The 16,914-nt window shown below is 36.3% G+C and overlaps 1 protein-coding gene and 1 long non-coding RNA gene across 5 annotated transcripts in view; one reads left to right on the top strand and one right to left on the bottom strand.

Annotated features, from left to right (window-relative positions):
* Positions 1–15,222, bottom strand: part of fer (fer (fps/fes related) tyrosine kinase) — a 63,720-nt gene extending 48,498 nt beyond the window's left edge. For all 4 annotated transcript variants that reach the window (XR_015491850.1, XR_015491849.1, XM_087254261.1 and 1 more), the window contains exon 1: positions 15,115–15,222. The gene's annotated coding sequence lies outside the window, so the exon portion shown is untranslated. The remainder of the gene's footprint in view (positions 1–15,114) is intronic.
* The window catches only part of LOC137490176 (uncharacterized), a 331,069-nt gene that overhangs the window by 308,699 nt on the left and 5,456 nt on the right, over positions 1–16,914 (top strand). The window lies entirely within an intron of this gene.

Below are 16,914 nucleotides of genomic sequence, written 5' to 3' on the forward strand. Positions count from 1 at the left end.
AACTGCATGATCATGCAGATTCGCACTCTATAACATCAGAAAGATCCGACCCTTCTTATCTGAACATGCAGCTCAACTCCTTGTTCAAGCTCTTGTTCTCTCCAAACTGGATTACTGCAACTCTCTACTAGCTGGGCTTCCAGCTAACTCTATCAAGCCTCTTCAACTGCTCCAGAATGCAGCAGCACGAGTGGTCTTCAATGAACCTAAACGAGCACATGTCACTCCGCTGCTAGTCCGTTTGCACTGGCTGCCAGTTGCTGCTCGCATCAAATTCAAAGCTCTGATGTTTGCCTACAAAGTGACTTCTGGCCTTGCTCCTTCTTATCTGCTCTCACTTCTGCAGATCTATGTGCCCTCCAGAAACTTGCGTTCTGTGAATGAACGTCGCCTCGTGGTTCCATCCCAAAGAGGGAAGAAATCACTTTCGCGAACGCTCACGCTCAATCTGCCCAGTTGGTGGAATGAACTCCCTAACTGCATCAGAACAGCAGTCACTCGCTACTTTCAAGAAACGACTAAAAACTCAACTATTTAGTCTCCACTTCACTTCCTAATTTGCAATTGCCTTTTTGAATATCACACTAACTGTACAAAAAAAAAAAAAAAACTAATACTACTAATACTTCCCTTCTTAGACTTTACAGACCTGAAACTTGCCTTTAGTACTTATTCATTGTTGCTCTTAGTTGTGTAAATTGCTTCCTTGTCCTCATTTGTAAGTCGCTTTGGATAAAAGCGTCTGCTAAATGACTAAATGTAAATGTAAATGTAATAAATACAATTAGCTTCACATTGTTGTCACATGCATAAGATATATAAAAGCAACTAAATAACCACAGGATGTACTGTGCTCTGCAAAAGTCTTAGGCCAGGGCTATTCAATTGGCGGTCCGCAGGCCGAACTTGGCCCTAGAGCCAATTTGTTCTGACCCTCCAAATAGTATGACCAAGACATCAAAAGTAAATTTAGCTCAGTAGAAAAAGGGCCACTATAGTTATTAGGTGACGTGCATCTGTTCAAAACAGTCACCTGACATCAAGTATCCGAAAACATTTGGATACTTAATCGTAAAGGCTTCTCAACGCCATGTTTCTGTTTCACTAAACGAAACTGCTGCAACTAAACGTTATGTCACCTGTGCACTGATTAAAGTTCCGAGCTTATACACCAAGGCTAATATGCACGCACACTGGATAAACTAGCAGCGGGCCATTCACATATTGTATCTTTTCTACGAGCAAGTTTATTATTTTCAATGTAAGAATATATGCCAATATGCGTGCGCACCCAGTAGAAAACATAGTGGTGAGTTGTGTGTGGCTTTCAGTGCAACGTAAACAAAATGTATGTTAGACGAATTATTGGAAAATATTAAAATTATGATGCATGTATGTATGAACGCAGATAGTAACAACAGTTTATTTAACTCCTTACCTAATTAAAAGCTTAAATTTAAATTAGACATTATAACCGTGAAACCACGATTATTCTTTAGACTATATCAGGGGTTTTTAAAGTGTGAGGCGCGCCTCCCATGGGGGGCGCCAGAGCATGTCAGGGGAGGCGCGGAAAAAATATAATATAATAAAAATATAATTATTAAGATTAATTATTATATGTATTTTTTTATTATATTTAAACGTTTTAATTAAACAAAGCAAAAAAAATAATACGTCAAATATAAGAAAAGCTTTTTTACCCAGAAGGCCATAGCTGTGAATTCGCTTTTGTTTGGCAAGCCCACCAATACAGGTATATGCCTGCTAATACAATTGGTCGGTTTCTGAGAACCCCCGATTCAAAGCTGTAATAAAGTTCACGGCCCTTTGGCCGCCGGGAAGAAGGAGGCGGAGAACCGACGCAGTTTTAAAATGATTTATTAATAACAGTGACGGCAGCTCCTCAAGGAGGCTGCCGTCTAAACCAGAACAAACGGACGGCAGCTCCTCACGGAGACTGCCGTCAAACTGAAAGCAAAAGTAAAATATGTCCGGGCCTGGTCCTCTCTCGGCTTCCTCTGCCCCCGTTACTCCTTTTATGATCCAGAGCTCTTTCCGTGGGATCCGAGGCAGGTGCGCACCGCAGGTGTATCCACTTACGCGATGGCCTCACTCCGTTCCCACGGCTCTCGGTCACGCCCCCTCGCCACAAAAGCCTTCAAGTTCAGGGCTTAAACCCAAAAGACGACGATATGATGATCAGTATTTGAGTTTAGGATTTACGTGGACAGGACCAGCTGATGAACCACGACCTTTATGTGTGGTTTGTCAAAATATATATAATAATAATAATATATATATATATATATACAGGGGGTGGGTTGTTGTTGCGCGCGTACTGAAGAGCGGTATTGTCACGCGTTCTGATCAGCTGTTTTGTCGCTTGCGTAGTCAACCACTTAAGAGCGGGGCAGAGGGTGTGCCGCGTCGCGGGGGCACTTTTCATCATTTTGGAAGGGAACTTTCTATCCAAGACTAAAAAGGGCATGTGCACTGCACAGGTTGAGCCCTATGTGTGCACGTGCCTGTGCGTGCGTGCGTGTTTGGGAGGAGGGGGGCGCCAATGGATAAGTTGTGTCAAAAGGGAGGCCCACCGTCTTAGACTTTGAAAAACCCTGGACTATATAATCGTCCAACCAAAATATATAGTCTCTGCATCCCTAATTGTTATGCAGTTCAAAACTTAACATTTTAATGTAAAAAAAAAATTCAGCGTGGGTGTCTTAAGGAGCTAAACTATATGTTGTTGTGTCATCACTCAAGTTGCAAGTCATATCTTTCCGGCCCCACATTTGAGATGCTTTTCATGAACTGGCCCCCATGACAAACTAATTGAATAGCCAGCTAATTGAAGCATCACCAGCTTCGGGAGGCTAAGACTTTTGCAACAATCTAGCGAAAGGTATGGAGGCAAGTGCTGGGTCATAACTTTTGGACAAACTATACCTTTAATATACAAACAGAAAATATGGGAAATATGTGCACAACATTCAGAACAACTTTACTTTTTGAATCAAAAGCCTAGCATCAAAAGTCTAACGTGTTTAATGTGACCTCTTTAGCACTAAGCAACAGCTTGAACTTTTGTGAGACATTTCTGAAATAATGTGCTATTTAATATCAAGCATCTTTCAAGCATTTCAAAGAGTTCTTCCTTACAGGGTTCCCATGCTTTTAAGAGCAGCAGATTCAAGGACTTTCAATGACTTTTTAAAGCACCATCAATTTTAAAACAAGTACCTATGTAATTCATACCCCAGCATATGTAGTGCCATAGAAGCACTTAACATTTCTTATACTAAATATATAGGTTACATATATCAGAGTAACTTTCAAAAAAATTTGACTAATTTAAAAAGTCAAGTTTAAAGAACTTTAATCAAATTTGCTGAATTCAATGTTGGTAATATTAAAATGTGGTCTCTAAAATGTTGAAAAAAAGTTTAAAAAATAAGGTGTTATTGTACAAGACTTAAAGGCAAGATTATTAATTTAAGAATTTCACTGTTTTTTCTCTCAGTTTTTGACAATTTGAGTACAATTGTTGGAAAAATAAAACAATAAACAATTTTTTTATTTCATTTAAGCACTTTCAAGGACCTATGTTTATTATAAGTACTTTTTCAGGCCTTGAATCCATATGTCTAAAATTCAAGTACTTTTAAGAAGCAAGGGAACCCTCTCCATTCTAAAATGACCACGTTTAAAGTCTGATTTCTTTAAAAAAATCTGTGATTTTATCTACCTAATACATATATGATATAAAGTGGATCTTAGACTGACAAGAAGCACTGCATTAAATTCCTTTTGTTAATATAATACTTGTAGAAATGGTAACTGGTGGGTGCGACTACATTTTGGCTGGTGCTCCTAAATTTTTAAAGTTAGGAGCACCAGTGCTACCAAGTAAAATGGTTCGTTTCTAGCGATGTGTATCTTTCTTTTTCTCTGCAAGTGAATCTTATAATGCCTTTAATATTGCCTATACATGCTTTTTATAATTTTTAAAGACTTTTGCACAGTACGCATGGGCCGGTATAAGATTCTGATGGTATGACAACCTTGAATAAAAATATCACAGTTTCGCAGTATTGTGATTACTGCTCTAAAATGTATTGTTTTTAAATGCTTGGGTAAAATACAAAAACCTTTTTTACAAAAACACAATGTTTTTATTTTGAGAAACATTAAATATTTTGGAACTGTAAACATGTTAGGCTAAATGAATTATTGACTTTTGCTGTCTTCGCTTGTTTGAAAAACAGACTATTTTACAACTTAAAACACCATCTTTGGTAATCATTTCTAATGTAGATACAGTTGTCCTAAAAACAAATTGCACAAAACTTTGAAGATTTTAAAACCTTGACTTTTCCAAATCACAGTATAACTTGAAAATGGCTATTGTCCCAATGTCCCATGCCTATTGCACAGTACTGTATTTATTATGTTCTAAACACAAGTTAATAAATAGTAACTGCAATCCCTTCCAGCAGAAAACCATAAGCAACATATTATACCCAACTATCCAATGCCTAAACATATTTGTAAAAGACTCTAACATAAGTCTTCATCTGAGCATCCCACCAAAACCTTAATTTGTGTTGTCCACCTCAAAGTCCTGACCAGTTTTAAATAACCATGCAGCAAAAACACCACAGATCATACTTACCTTTTTATCATCAGCACATCTAAATTCCACCAAATAACCTCACCCAACCAGTGAATGCAACAGAAACTGAGAAATATGCCGGCAAACATTCACGCTGTACTTTGTGAAACAAGTTAATCTAAAGAGAATGCAGTTTATCAAGTGCAAATCAAGTGAAAACAGACTTCCTGTTAGACGACGACCATCTAAAACCCACACGAGCAATAAACTCAAGTCTGTCAAGAAATTGCCAGATTTACAAAACAGTCACTACTGGTGAACTGAAAGTATGTACAGTAACGCAACAACTCATTTGCACACCCTCCGGTTCCTTTCTTAGCAGCTGAAAAAAAAAAAAGAAGAAGAAGGAGGAGGAGGTGAAGAAGAACAACTTCAGGTATTTGTGCCTTGAGGCTCATATATAAAAACATGCTAGAAGACAATGACATACAACTACTACTGTTAATCCAAAACCCTTTCAATATCAGAAGCTGAGACCGTGTCAGTGCTTTTCAATTGATCCAGAACCGTGCAGCTCTAGTCTGGATTAAAGCAGAAGGCTGTTTAATTACAAAGATTAGTAATGTCATTTAATACTTCACAAAGCCCTTAATAACCTCCTTATCTGAGAGTACAAGCCTTCTGCTCTCCTTCTTCCATCAAATAATAACACGAGAGGACCACTTTTAGCTTAAAGAGCACAGAATCATTAAGAAGATTACAAGAAAGCAGCTTTATTGTGGATGTTTGCCACTAAAAGTGATGAAGACGACTGGTCTTGCAGAAAACTGACTATTTCTTTTCCTCTTTGTTTATGAGGATTAAAAGGTATTGTTCTGGCAAAGCACATGTAAAATTTGATTTGCATCATAAAGTCAAGTGAGTGACATGTATATACCTAACAGCAATTTCCTGACAGCAATTATCTGGTTTGTTAAAATAGCCAACTTTAAAAGCTTGGTAATTCGTGTCAGCAAGCCACAAGAAGAGACAGAAGCGGCCAGATAACTGCATGTTACTGAACAAGTGGTTGTTAATTTGAGAGTAACAGCCATGTGGTTTCCTGTGAAATTACAAAGAGTGACAAAATGACAACTCGTGACAGATGTCAGTTATTCAAATATTTTTTAAAAAGTTGACGCAGAATCATCTTTTATTCATTCATATCTTATGGATGTTGATAAAGAGACACTGCGAGGATAGATGACTTAATATTGAGAAAAGGTGATTAGAAGGAATTAGGCAATTAGGATCAAATGTTGTCAAAAATTGTAATTTAAGACAACAGCTGTGCAAAACTTATAGAATTTATGATATTTTTGGCAACAAATTTGAGTCCTTTTAAATAGAGATTTTTCCAATGGTATTTTTACACAATTTTATTTTTAAATAAATGTTAAAAAGCAAGCTCTTTCATTGTTAGGTCAAAATAAGCAATACACATAGGGGACATTAGCATGACAAGAAACAGATCAAGAATGATGAAGTGTTACAAAGAGAAACAATTCTTTGGATGATAAGACCAGGAACGTCTCATCAGAAAGAATATAGGTCTAATTCTGATACTATACTGAATTTTAAAACCAACTTTTGTGTAACTCCTGAAAGTTGCATAAAAAAAATAGCGACAGATATTTTCTTCTGCATTGCCATATTAAAAAAAAGATTTTTAAAAATTGTGGGCAGACAAGTGTTGTCACAGTACTGCATAAAAAAACCTGTCCATTTTCTGCTTACTTTTGAGCGCTGTTGAGTGCGTTCCTAAACACTGCTGATTTGCCATCGTGTTCACATGCTCAACAGAAATGACTGTGACTGGCCATGAAGGTCATCAGTTTATTGCTTTTCACAGTGCAGAAACAGACATTGGAGCTGTTTAAAGCAGTGAAAATCAGTTGATCTCTTTATGAGCTGACATACAAGCGATCCACTGATGAATCCACCAATCTTTGCGGCTTTAAACTGCTCTAGTGTCCCTGTATACATGTTACAGCAGTGAATTGATGAGCTTCAAAGCCAACCACAGTTTCTGTGAAGAATGTGCTCAACAGCGCTTAAACGTTAGTGGGAAATTAAAGTTTTTAAAACTTCAGAACTGATTGGTGCCGAAATTCAGTATCGGGACAACACTAGGGCAAACTTGATCCACCCACTTATCCAGCACATGTTTTACGCAGTGGATGCACTTCCAGCAACCCATCTCAGGGAAACATCCATATCCACTCATATACTACAGACAATTTAGAATACCCATTTCACCTGTACTGCATGTCTTTGGACTGTGGGGGAAACCAGAACACCCGGAGGAAACCCATGCGAACGCGGAAAGAACATGCAAGCTCTACACTGAAACGCCAACTGACCCAGCCAAAGCTCGAACCAGCAGCCTTCTTGCTGTGAGGCGACAGTACTACCTACTGCGTCACCCCATTTATCAATTATTGACTTTATTTTCTAATGTGACCGCTGAACTGTAAGGCACTGTTTTCACCTGGTATTAACATACATTTAAATGAATCTCTTATGACTAGCACAACAGATGACATCACTCAAATAATTTTTTTCTGTTTTTCTGCCTGTTCAAACTACCCATTTAACAGTTAAGGGAGATTTATGCTGGGAGTGTGACACCATGAAGGAACTGTGTGGAACACAGCATTTTCTTACAGTGTAAACTGAATGAACAATCCCATGATATAGAACTTATCCCTGTTTCTACTAAAAGCAGTAAGGTATGGTTCAGTACAATATGCTACACTCTCAGAATTAAAGGTACAGGAGCTGTCACTGAGGCAATATCTTTTCAAAAGATACATTTTTGTACCCAAAAGAGTCCACAGTGGTGCCTCAAAAGTGCATATTAATGCCCAAAGGTACCTAAAAAGTACCATTAAGGTACCGTTATGGACCCTCTAAGAACAAATATGTCTCTTTTGAAAACGTATAGCTCCAGTTACAGCTCCTGTATCTTTATTTCTGAGAGTGTATGGTACACATTTTTTTTTCTGTTTCCACCATGCCATATCACTTTTTTTTAAACCTTTTCCAAAGGGTACCTTCATTTACCACAACGAAATGACACCAAAATATTAAAGACTGGCAACTGAAAGCTACTGGTTTAGAGAGAACCATCAACAGCGAATGCTACAAGCCATGAAAATAAAACACAGGAAGTTCCATTTTTAAATGCACAACCAAGACATGACCGTAATAACACAGTGATCGCACACGACAATGAGCCATGGCTTGACAGAAGTTTAAACAAACCTTCTCGTCTTCTCATGACAAACAGCCACATGCCAAAAAACAAGAACAGAATCTGCTCTATGTCCTCTATTGTTGTTTACAAGGGTATATTTGAAATAATCATGATATGTGAATTAACTGTATAACTTTATAATTAGGAGTAGTGATGTAGTGATTCACCTGATTCTCGATTTGATACAATTCACAACTCTAATCTTTCAATTCAGTCACGATTTTTTTAAACAAAATTATTTGAAACAAATTTAAGGTGAGGAGCCCTTTTATTTTTTTCATATTTTTGCAAAATACTATTTTCTGCCATAACTAAATTGTTATTTTAAAAACAAATTCCAAAAAATAATAAGCGCTGGGATTTTACATTTTTATTAAAATAATTATCAGCATATCTATGTTTTCTGGCATAAGCTGTGGTCTTAGCACAATGTCCCCTACTGATAAAAAAAAAAATATATATATATATATATATATATATATATATATATATATATATTTCAGTGGGGACAGAGATGGCTGGTGTGGAGAAGTAAGCCTATTTTAAACCAGAGAGCAGCCTTCTGCTCCAAGTGACTGGACACTGGCATAAAAAAAAATATTATTAAATTACTAATTAATTATAAAATAGAATAGAGACCGGAATTGAACATGTTTACGAAGGTGAGTAATTAATATTACTTGTATAATTAATTAGTAGAAGTATCATATTTGATACACTTAAGAAGAGATCATCTTGAACATTTTTAAATATTCAATAATAAGCAAACTATTAAAATATGCAAAAACTAATTTGAAAAGGAGAGGATAAAAATAGTCTAATACCTGCTTCTGTAACCACTTTCGCTATGATAACACTGATGCACTGTGTGATCTCTGTAGCACTTGCCAGAGCAAGAGGTGCACATGGTCTAGCTTATAAATAGTGTTTTTGCGTATAGACGTCTGTAACAGTAGTTTTTTACTGTGCTACTGTTCATGTGCATCATATTCGTTCTTCTGTTAGTATGTAAACATCTTTTTGCAGTATCTGCACACAGTTTGAGTTTGTCTGGCGCACTTCACCGATGTCATTTTACTCTGCGCCCCACCTCTTGCTTGCCACTTATGTGAAGGTAAAGCAGGATTGCAACTGTAAACACAGACCCCCTCTGTTCAAAACATGCATCACGCACATTTCAACTGGTTTGAATGGTCACATATTTGAATTAATTTTCACCCGACTCAAAGTGAATTGTTACATCCCTACTTGGGACACGAATGCTGTCGATCAAAATCTTCTTGCCTACACAACCTCTACCAAAAGGGTACTGTTTGCAGTAAGCCTGATTAGGGTGACCCGTAAGAAACCATACAGTACTGTAATATTTTTTTTTTATGTGTTGTTCAATTTATTTTCAATTTCAATTTCCCAAGGTGTTTTTTTACATGCATTTTTTTTATTTCTCTTTGATATTTGGTCTTATTGGAACCTAATTGGAATTTTTTTTAAAAATCTAAGTATCATCTTTTGACATGATGTACTTGTACAAAAAAAATGTCCATATATGTGGACTCGTGGTCCGAATTTACATAAAACACATTTTCCTGAATGTTTTGTAATGCATACTTAACATAGAAATAGTTTTGAAAATGTTGACTATAAAAGACAGTAAAAACAACATTTTTGTTTCCCATTTAGGACAGTTAAAAATAGTTTTTGGGACATTTCATTTGCTGCAAAACTGTTGCAGGATGACATGGTATGTTGGTAACAAAATATAAAACCTTCAAAGTTTTAAATAGCCACTTAAGAGCTAAATGTGCAATCCACGATTGTGGCCACTAAGCCCTAGGAGGTTAATGTTCTCAGTGTGTTTTTAATGTGATTAGGTGTAGCCTAATCATTATAGATTGAGATTAAATTTATGGATGAACAATTTAACTATTTAGATTTTTTTTTTCATTTGTTGTGAATGTTATGTAATGGTTTTGTTTTTAAAAAAAATGTGTGCATAAACTATCAGTGAAAACTGTTGAGAGTAGAGTTCTGCTATCAATGGACATGGGCAGCATATCTATTTTCTCCATTACATACAACCTGGGGCAGATTTTCAAAAGCACAGCTAGCCAACTAATGTCGCACGTTCTGACATTAGTGAACTTTTGCAAACAGCATTGCAAATTTGTATGAGTGGAACTACAGCTCTTGACCTATGGTTAGAAGTATTCCAAATATGAAATCTAAAATTAATTATATCATGCATGTAATCAAACTGAATACTAGCATGCATTACTACCTATATTCGTCATTGAATAAATATTTCATTTTACTTTTAGTTTGCTATGAGTATTAAATCACAATATTTGAACAGTGAGTTATAGGGTTGTGTGATTAATCGAAATCGAATCGCAGTTTGAAACGTTGCGATTAGCTAAATCGCAAGGGGCTGCGAAATGAAATATATTTGTATTATTTAATTTCCCCTGCCCAGAGCATCACATATATTTGTGATGGTTTTACCAGCAAGTGAGCAAGCACAATTAAGTGATGAGTGTCTTTGTAAAAAGCCAACTGAAAGTATTGCCAGTGACACTCAATCTAGTAGAAAGCTACAGCAAAGTAGAGAGTTGTTTAGCCATGACAGTTTCCTGAGTGTTCTGAATTTTTATAATTATTTTTTTTGTATAATATGCTACACTATCTGCCTAAAACGAGTTAAAGTTGTTTACAGAAAACTCAGGTCATTTTATTTGTGTTTACTGTTTGCTATAGAGAAAAAAATGTGTTTAATTTCTGAATATTTAAAAATAAATTTGAATAAATGTTGAAATAAGTTAATATCTTTAAGTTCCTTTTTTTAACTAACACTCAATGCATTTTAGCAGTAAGAAGCTATGGTATAGATTATTGAGCTAAAGCTTGACTACAAAATTAAAATCGCAAATCAAATTGAAAACACAATATCTGTCAATAAAAAAATAAAGAAATAAAAACATCACCAATAGATATTTTCCCTAAATCGCACCGCCCTAGTGTGTAAGTGCTATATTACCCGAATGTAACCTCTAAATGATGTAAGGAAGCCCTTAAAATATACCAAAATAACAAACAAAAATAGCAAACCAATGCCATGTCTGGTATTTACAGCAATAATCTGACATTGGTTTGATCTGGAACTTTTAAAATCAGGTTATCACTCCACATGTAGGATGTCACTAACTAATAGAGAGACCATCCAAAAATCTGTCTTTATTTACTTACATTTTATGAGTTCCTTTCATCTGTTAAACACAGAAAAAGGTATTGTAAAATATGTTGTTTTTACTTTAATCGAATTCATCTTTATTTCTACAGCGCTTTAACAATGAAGATTGTGCTTAACATTGAAATTATAGTACAATTTTTGAAATTATAGTATATAATTATAGCAGTATAGTAATTTCACTGCTGAAAGCAGTCCAAACATTGAAGAGGAAATGCATCGATGCGCAGCTTCACAAGTCCCAAACCAAACAAGCCAGTGGCAACAATGTCGAGAAACAAACTTCATCAATTGACGAAAGTGAAGGAAAAAAGCTCAAGACAAACCAGGCTCAGTTCGGCATTACCATTGCAATGGTTACAAGTTTCAGAAACCTGTAATCATTGACTTTTTTTTTTCTATAAAACTTCTGGGTCAATTTTTTTGCTTGATGGTCAGTTCAGACAAAATAAAGCACTACTAGATTACTATTATAAGTATTAAATACACTACATTGATCTATTACATGCACAGTGTCTAGCATTGATGGTATGCTGTAGCAAGGATGTAAACAAGGATGTAAACAACAGGAAATGCTATTTGGCACCATTAACTATTTAGTAGTAAATACACTACATTGTAGTAATTTTTATTATTTAATTAAAATTCAAAGATCTTAAGTTACGCATGGTCTAATGATTTAAAAAATACAAATAAAATTTGATATATGTATTATAAAATGTACATAAATTATTTAAAAATTAATCTATTAAAATATAAACTGAAATGTATAAACTATTAATTATTTATTTATAATTTTGTAGAAAAGATATATCCATTTTTATTTAAATAACGTAAACTATCACATGACAGGCTACTTATTACCTTTGAATCGTATATTATATACTAATAATAATATACTACAACATAATAATATTAATAAAAACAACAACAACAACAACAACAACAATAATACAATAATAATAATAATGAAATTTACTACTGATCTTGTTTAAACTGACCATCAAAACTCCATATCAGTCAATTATACAAATTAATAAATTAAGCATCTTTTAAGCTTCTAATACAGGGCTGCGTAATAATTCTAAATTATCTAAATAAATATCGATATAGGTGCAACAAATAAGTGTTTTAATACAAAAATCCTGTTGTAAAATTGTATGAAATAAAATTGTATGTTTTGCCATGTAAAAATTAAAAAATGTAATGTGCAATTGAAACAGCTTCATGCAACAAAATCAATACCTTCAATGACAGCTCAAAAGCAAAAGCCCAACCCGTCCGTGAAAACACATCATAGAGCTGTAAACTAAATAACCACTGTGGCCAAACGCTGCTGTATAATCCTCTCACCCATAACACAATTAGGCTGGTTAATGCACATCAGTGGGAGTTTAGCTCAACAAGGATTTGCTGTGTGAGCTCTGTGGGGGCACAGCTGCTTGAATAGCACTTCTGAGCACACTAGCAGAGGAATGTGTGCCCTCTAAATGAGCGTCTGAGGAATGAGACACCAAATACATCATGTAAACAAAGTCAGCTGCTTGTGAGTGTTAACATGTATTGGCGATCAAAGACAGACAGTGTGTGCTCTTCCACTGTAATCCAGGTAAACTGCAATCAGGACGTTTCTCATCACCTGTTTCTAGACACAAAACGTTTGCTTCCTTCACAGGCCATTGGTTGTGATAGCTTTCCCACAGGAAATGAATAGCATTTTACTCATAATCCAAAAAATGTTCAAATATAAACAATAGACTAACAGGTGTCAGTGGTACAAATGAGGCAAAAGTACATGACAATTGTGATTTAATCCATGTTCATATTTATCCTAGACACAAATACGCTTACCAGCCACTTTACTAGGTACACACTACTAGTACAGAGTTGGAACCCCGTTTGCCTTCAGAACTGCCTTAATCCTTCATGGCATAGATTCAATAAGGTACAGGAAATATTCCTCAGAGATTTTGGTCCATACTGACATGATAACGTCACGCAGTTGTTGCAGATTTATCGGCTGCACATGCATGATGTGAATCTCTTGTTCCACTACATTCTAAAGGTGCTCAATTGGATTGAGATCTGGTAGCTGTTGGGGCCATTTGAGTACAGTGAACTCATTGTCATGTTCAAGACACCAGTCTGAGATGATTCGCACTTTATGATATGGTGCGCTATCTTACTGAAAGCAGCCATCAGAAGGTGGGCACACTCTGGTCATATAGGAATGAACATGGTAAGCAACAATACTATGAAGGCTGTGGCGATGACACGATGCTCAATTGGTACCAATGGGCCTAAAGTATGCCCCACACCATTACACTACCAACCTGAACCGTTGATACAAGGCAAGATGGAGCCATGTTTTCATGTTGTTGATGTCAAATTCTGACCCTACCATCCAAATGTCGCACCAGAAATCAAGACTCATCAGACCAGGCAACATTTTTCCAATCTTCTATTGTCCAATTTTGGTGAGCCTGTGCAGATTGTAGCCTTAGTTTACTGTTCTTAGCTGACAGGTGTGGCACCTGGTGTAGTCTTCTCCTCCTGTAGTCCATCTGCCTCAAGGTTAGACATGTTGTGCATTCAGAGATGCTCTTCTGCATACCTTAGTTGTAACGAGTGGTTATTCGAGTTACTGTTGCCTTTCTATCAGCTTAAACCAGTCTGGCCATTCTCCTTTGACCTCTGGCATCAAAAAGGCATTTGCGCCCACAGAACTGCCGCTCACTGGATATTTTCTTTTTTGTGATCATTCTCTGTAAACCTTAGAGATGGTTGATGGTTTTGTAAAAATCCCAGTAGATCAGCAGTTTCTGAAATACTCAGACCAGCCGGCCTGGCACCAACCACCATGCCACTTTCAAAGTCCTAAATCACCTTTCTTCCCCATTCTGATGCTCAATTTGAACTGCAGCAGATCGTCTTGACCACGTCCACATGCCTAAATGCATTGAGTTGCTGCCAAATTTACATTAAAGATCAGTTGGACAGGTGTACCTATTAAAGTGGCCGGTGAGTGTATATAGAGAAAATTAAGAAATTAGTATTTTTTTGGAATATTGTATTTAATCACAAACAATTTGGATATTTTGACCGCTTGACATTTTCTTTCTTTACTTTCTTTTTTAAAACTCTGAATATCAATGTTGATGTAATTTAAAAGTTGTATTAGACTTTTTAAAAGGAAAACAACTATTAAAATTGTAGTCAAACAGGCTAGTAAACCCATAAATTGGTATTTCCAAATCGTCTCTCAAGTTCTTCCATATATGTACGTGTATAAAATCCCCAACTTTATCTGCCTGTCAAACGTTCATGTCCCCTTCATTCTGCAATAAAACACATTAGTATCATCTGATGCCACAACCGTAAAGTAATGATGTGCAAAGTATGTTAGACCTAAAATAAGTTATGAGCATCACATGAAGGAAGTAGGGAGGAAACTGATTAACGTTAGTTAATATTTTACTCTTTCAAAGTTACCTTATCAATATAAAAGCCCTTCTCAATCGTCCTCAACGTCACAGTGACAGAATGATCTTACAGACTTCATTTGCAATGGGTTATGTCGGTCAAGGTAATTAAACCGCAGTTTAGCTGTGTTGTTCATACCGCTGTTGTCAAAAGTTTAATAAGAGTGACGGCCGACTCTGCGTTTAGATTCAGCACACACTCACACGTCCATAACAACCGCAAATAACAACGACGGACAGTTGACAAACTGCAGAACATATTTTATACGCTTACTGAACATGTTCATTGGCTTTCCTGTGCTGGTGGGACGTTAGCCGCTGCTAGCGCTGCCCTGCTAATGCTGCCTGGCCTTTTCCTTTGGAAAAACAGCAAAACAATTGAACACAAGCGCGCATTCCCGAGACCTGCAGCGCACTAAACACAATTTGCGTGCGAACAAAATAGCGTATGTAATAAAATAGCTCGTCGGCTTACTGTAATGGTGTACTGTGGTATTTGTCCGTGTTTCCTGATTCCTCGGTATTCCTCTTTTCTTTGACTGGGGTTGGAGGAGTTGAGTTGGGATTCGGGAGGGGTTTCCGCTCAGCTCCAGCGCTGCCACAGGCTTATGACGTTTACCACACGACCCTCCGAGCCCTGCAACTGTTCCTGTGTGTGTGTGGTCAAGTATGATCACTGCTGTGTGTACCTGCCTTAAAGGTCTTTCCTTGAAAGAAGAAGGCGGACAGGTGTTCATTTAATGGTCACTCACTGACCTGACACGAGGGGTGTGGAGTAGGAGACTGCAGGATTTCTCGATTATATACACTCCTAAAATGATTGAAAATCTCAATTTAATATACTTTAGAAACACTTCACTTAAAGAGAAAGATAGTCACAGCTTATAGTCAGTGAGTGTTGATTTTAAATGGATGGTCAGCAGATGCCTGCCTGTCTGACGAATACCAAATATCCATCGCATGTAATTAATTATAGAAACGACCATAAGATGGCGACATTTCCTCTAGTCTACACGCACCAGTACGTACTCATTACTCTGGGCTTAAAGGGACAGTTCACCCAAAAATAAAAATGTACTCAACATTTTTTACTCACCCACCCTCAAGTGGTTCCAGACTTTTATGAGTATCTTTCTTCTGTTGAACACACAAAAAGCGATTCTAAAGAATGTTGGAAACCGTTTACACCCATATTAGTAAAAACAAATAGCCTATGGGCAACCAGTTTGCAACATTTTATAAAATACATTTTTCTAAATAAACACAGAAGACACTCAAACAGGTTTGGAACAAGTCAAGGAAGAGTAAATGATGACAGAATTTTTTAACTACTACTAATTACTGTGTTTATTATACATGTTACACATTATTTTGTTCTTTTTAATGTAAACTTTATAAATGCTTTGACACTACATTTGTTACATTTGTCATGCCAATAAAGCGATTATTGAATTGAACTGAACTGAATTAAATCGAATTGAATTGAATTAAATTGAGAGAGAGAGAGAGAGAGAGAGAGAGAGATACTTAAAAGGGTGGTCCAGAGTGTATTTTTAAGGCTTGGTTTGGTTGTGTTTATAAAGTGCAAAACAATGTGTGCGTATGCTTCATTTGTTATAAAAAATAACATGATATTTTTTTGTATGTCTTTAACTATATACTGCTACTCAGCTAACATGAAAATGGCGTCATATTTCCTAGTTCCTCCGAAAGCCCGCCTTCAAGAGGCTCTGATTGGTCAGCTAAAATAATGTGCTGTGATTCTCAGATCAGTTCCATGTCACCAGGAAGTGTCGATCCTCTACTAGCAAAGTGTAAATAAGTTAGAGTAAATACTGTTTGATAAATACTGGTAAATATGAACTTGTAGCTAAATTGTTAATGGTGTCAAATAGCATTTCCTGTTGTTTACATCCTTGTTTACATCCTTGCTACAACATACCATCAATGCTAGACACTATGCATGTAATAGATAAATTTTAAATAAAAATACTTACAGGTTGAGGCTTACAATCCACACTTTCTGCTATTATGTTTAGAGCTGCTCCTTCTTTAAGTAGTTTTAGCTGAATCCAGTACTGAACAGGGAAAGTTTCTGGAAGCTGTCCTTTGTCAAATGCTACCTATATATTTTTTTATAACTCTCTGGAGCATTCATTCATTAATTTTCGGCATTTTGTTGGCTTAGTCCCTTTATTAATCCGGGGTCGCCACAGCAGAATGAACCGCCAACTTATCCAGCAAGTTTTTATGCAGCAGTTGCCCTTTCAGCCGC

The sequence above is a fragment of the Danio rerio genome, chromosome 5, assembly GCF_052040795.2.
Source record: "Danio rerio strain M-AB ecotype USA chromosome 5, GRCz13ab, whole genome shotgun sequence".
NCBI classification, from domain to species: Eukaryota; Metazoa; Chordata; class Actinopteri; order Cypriniformes; family Danionidae; genus Danio; species Danio rerio.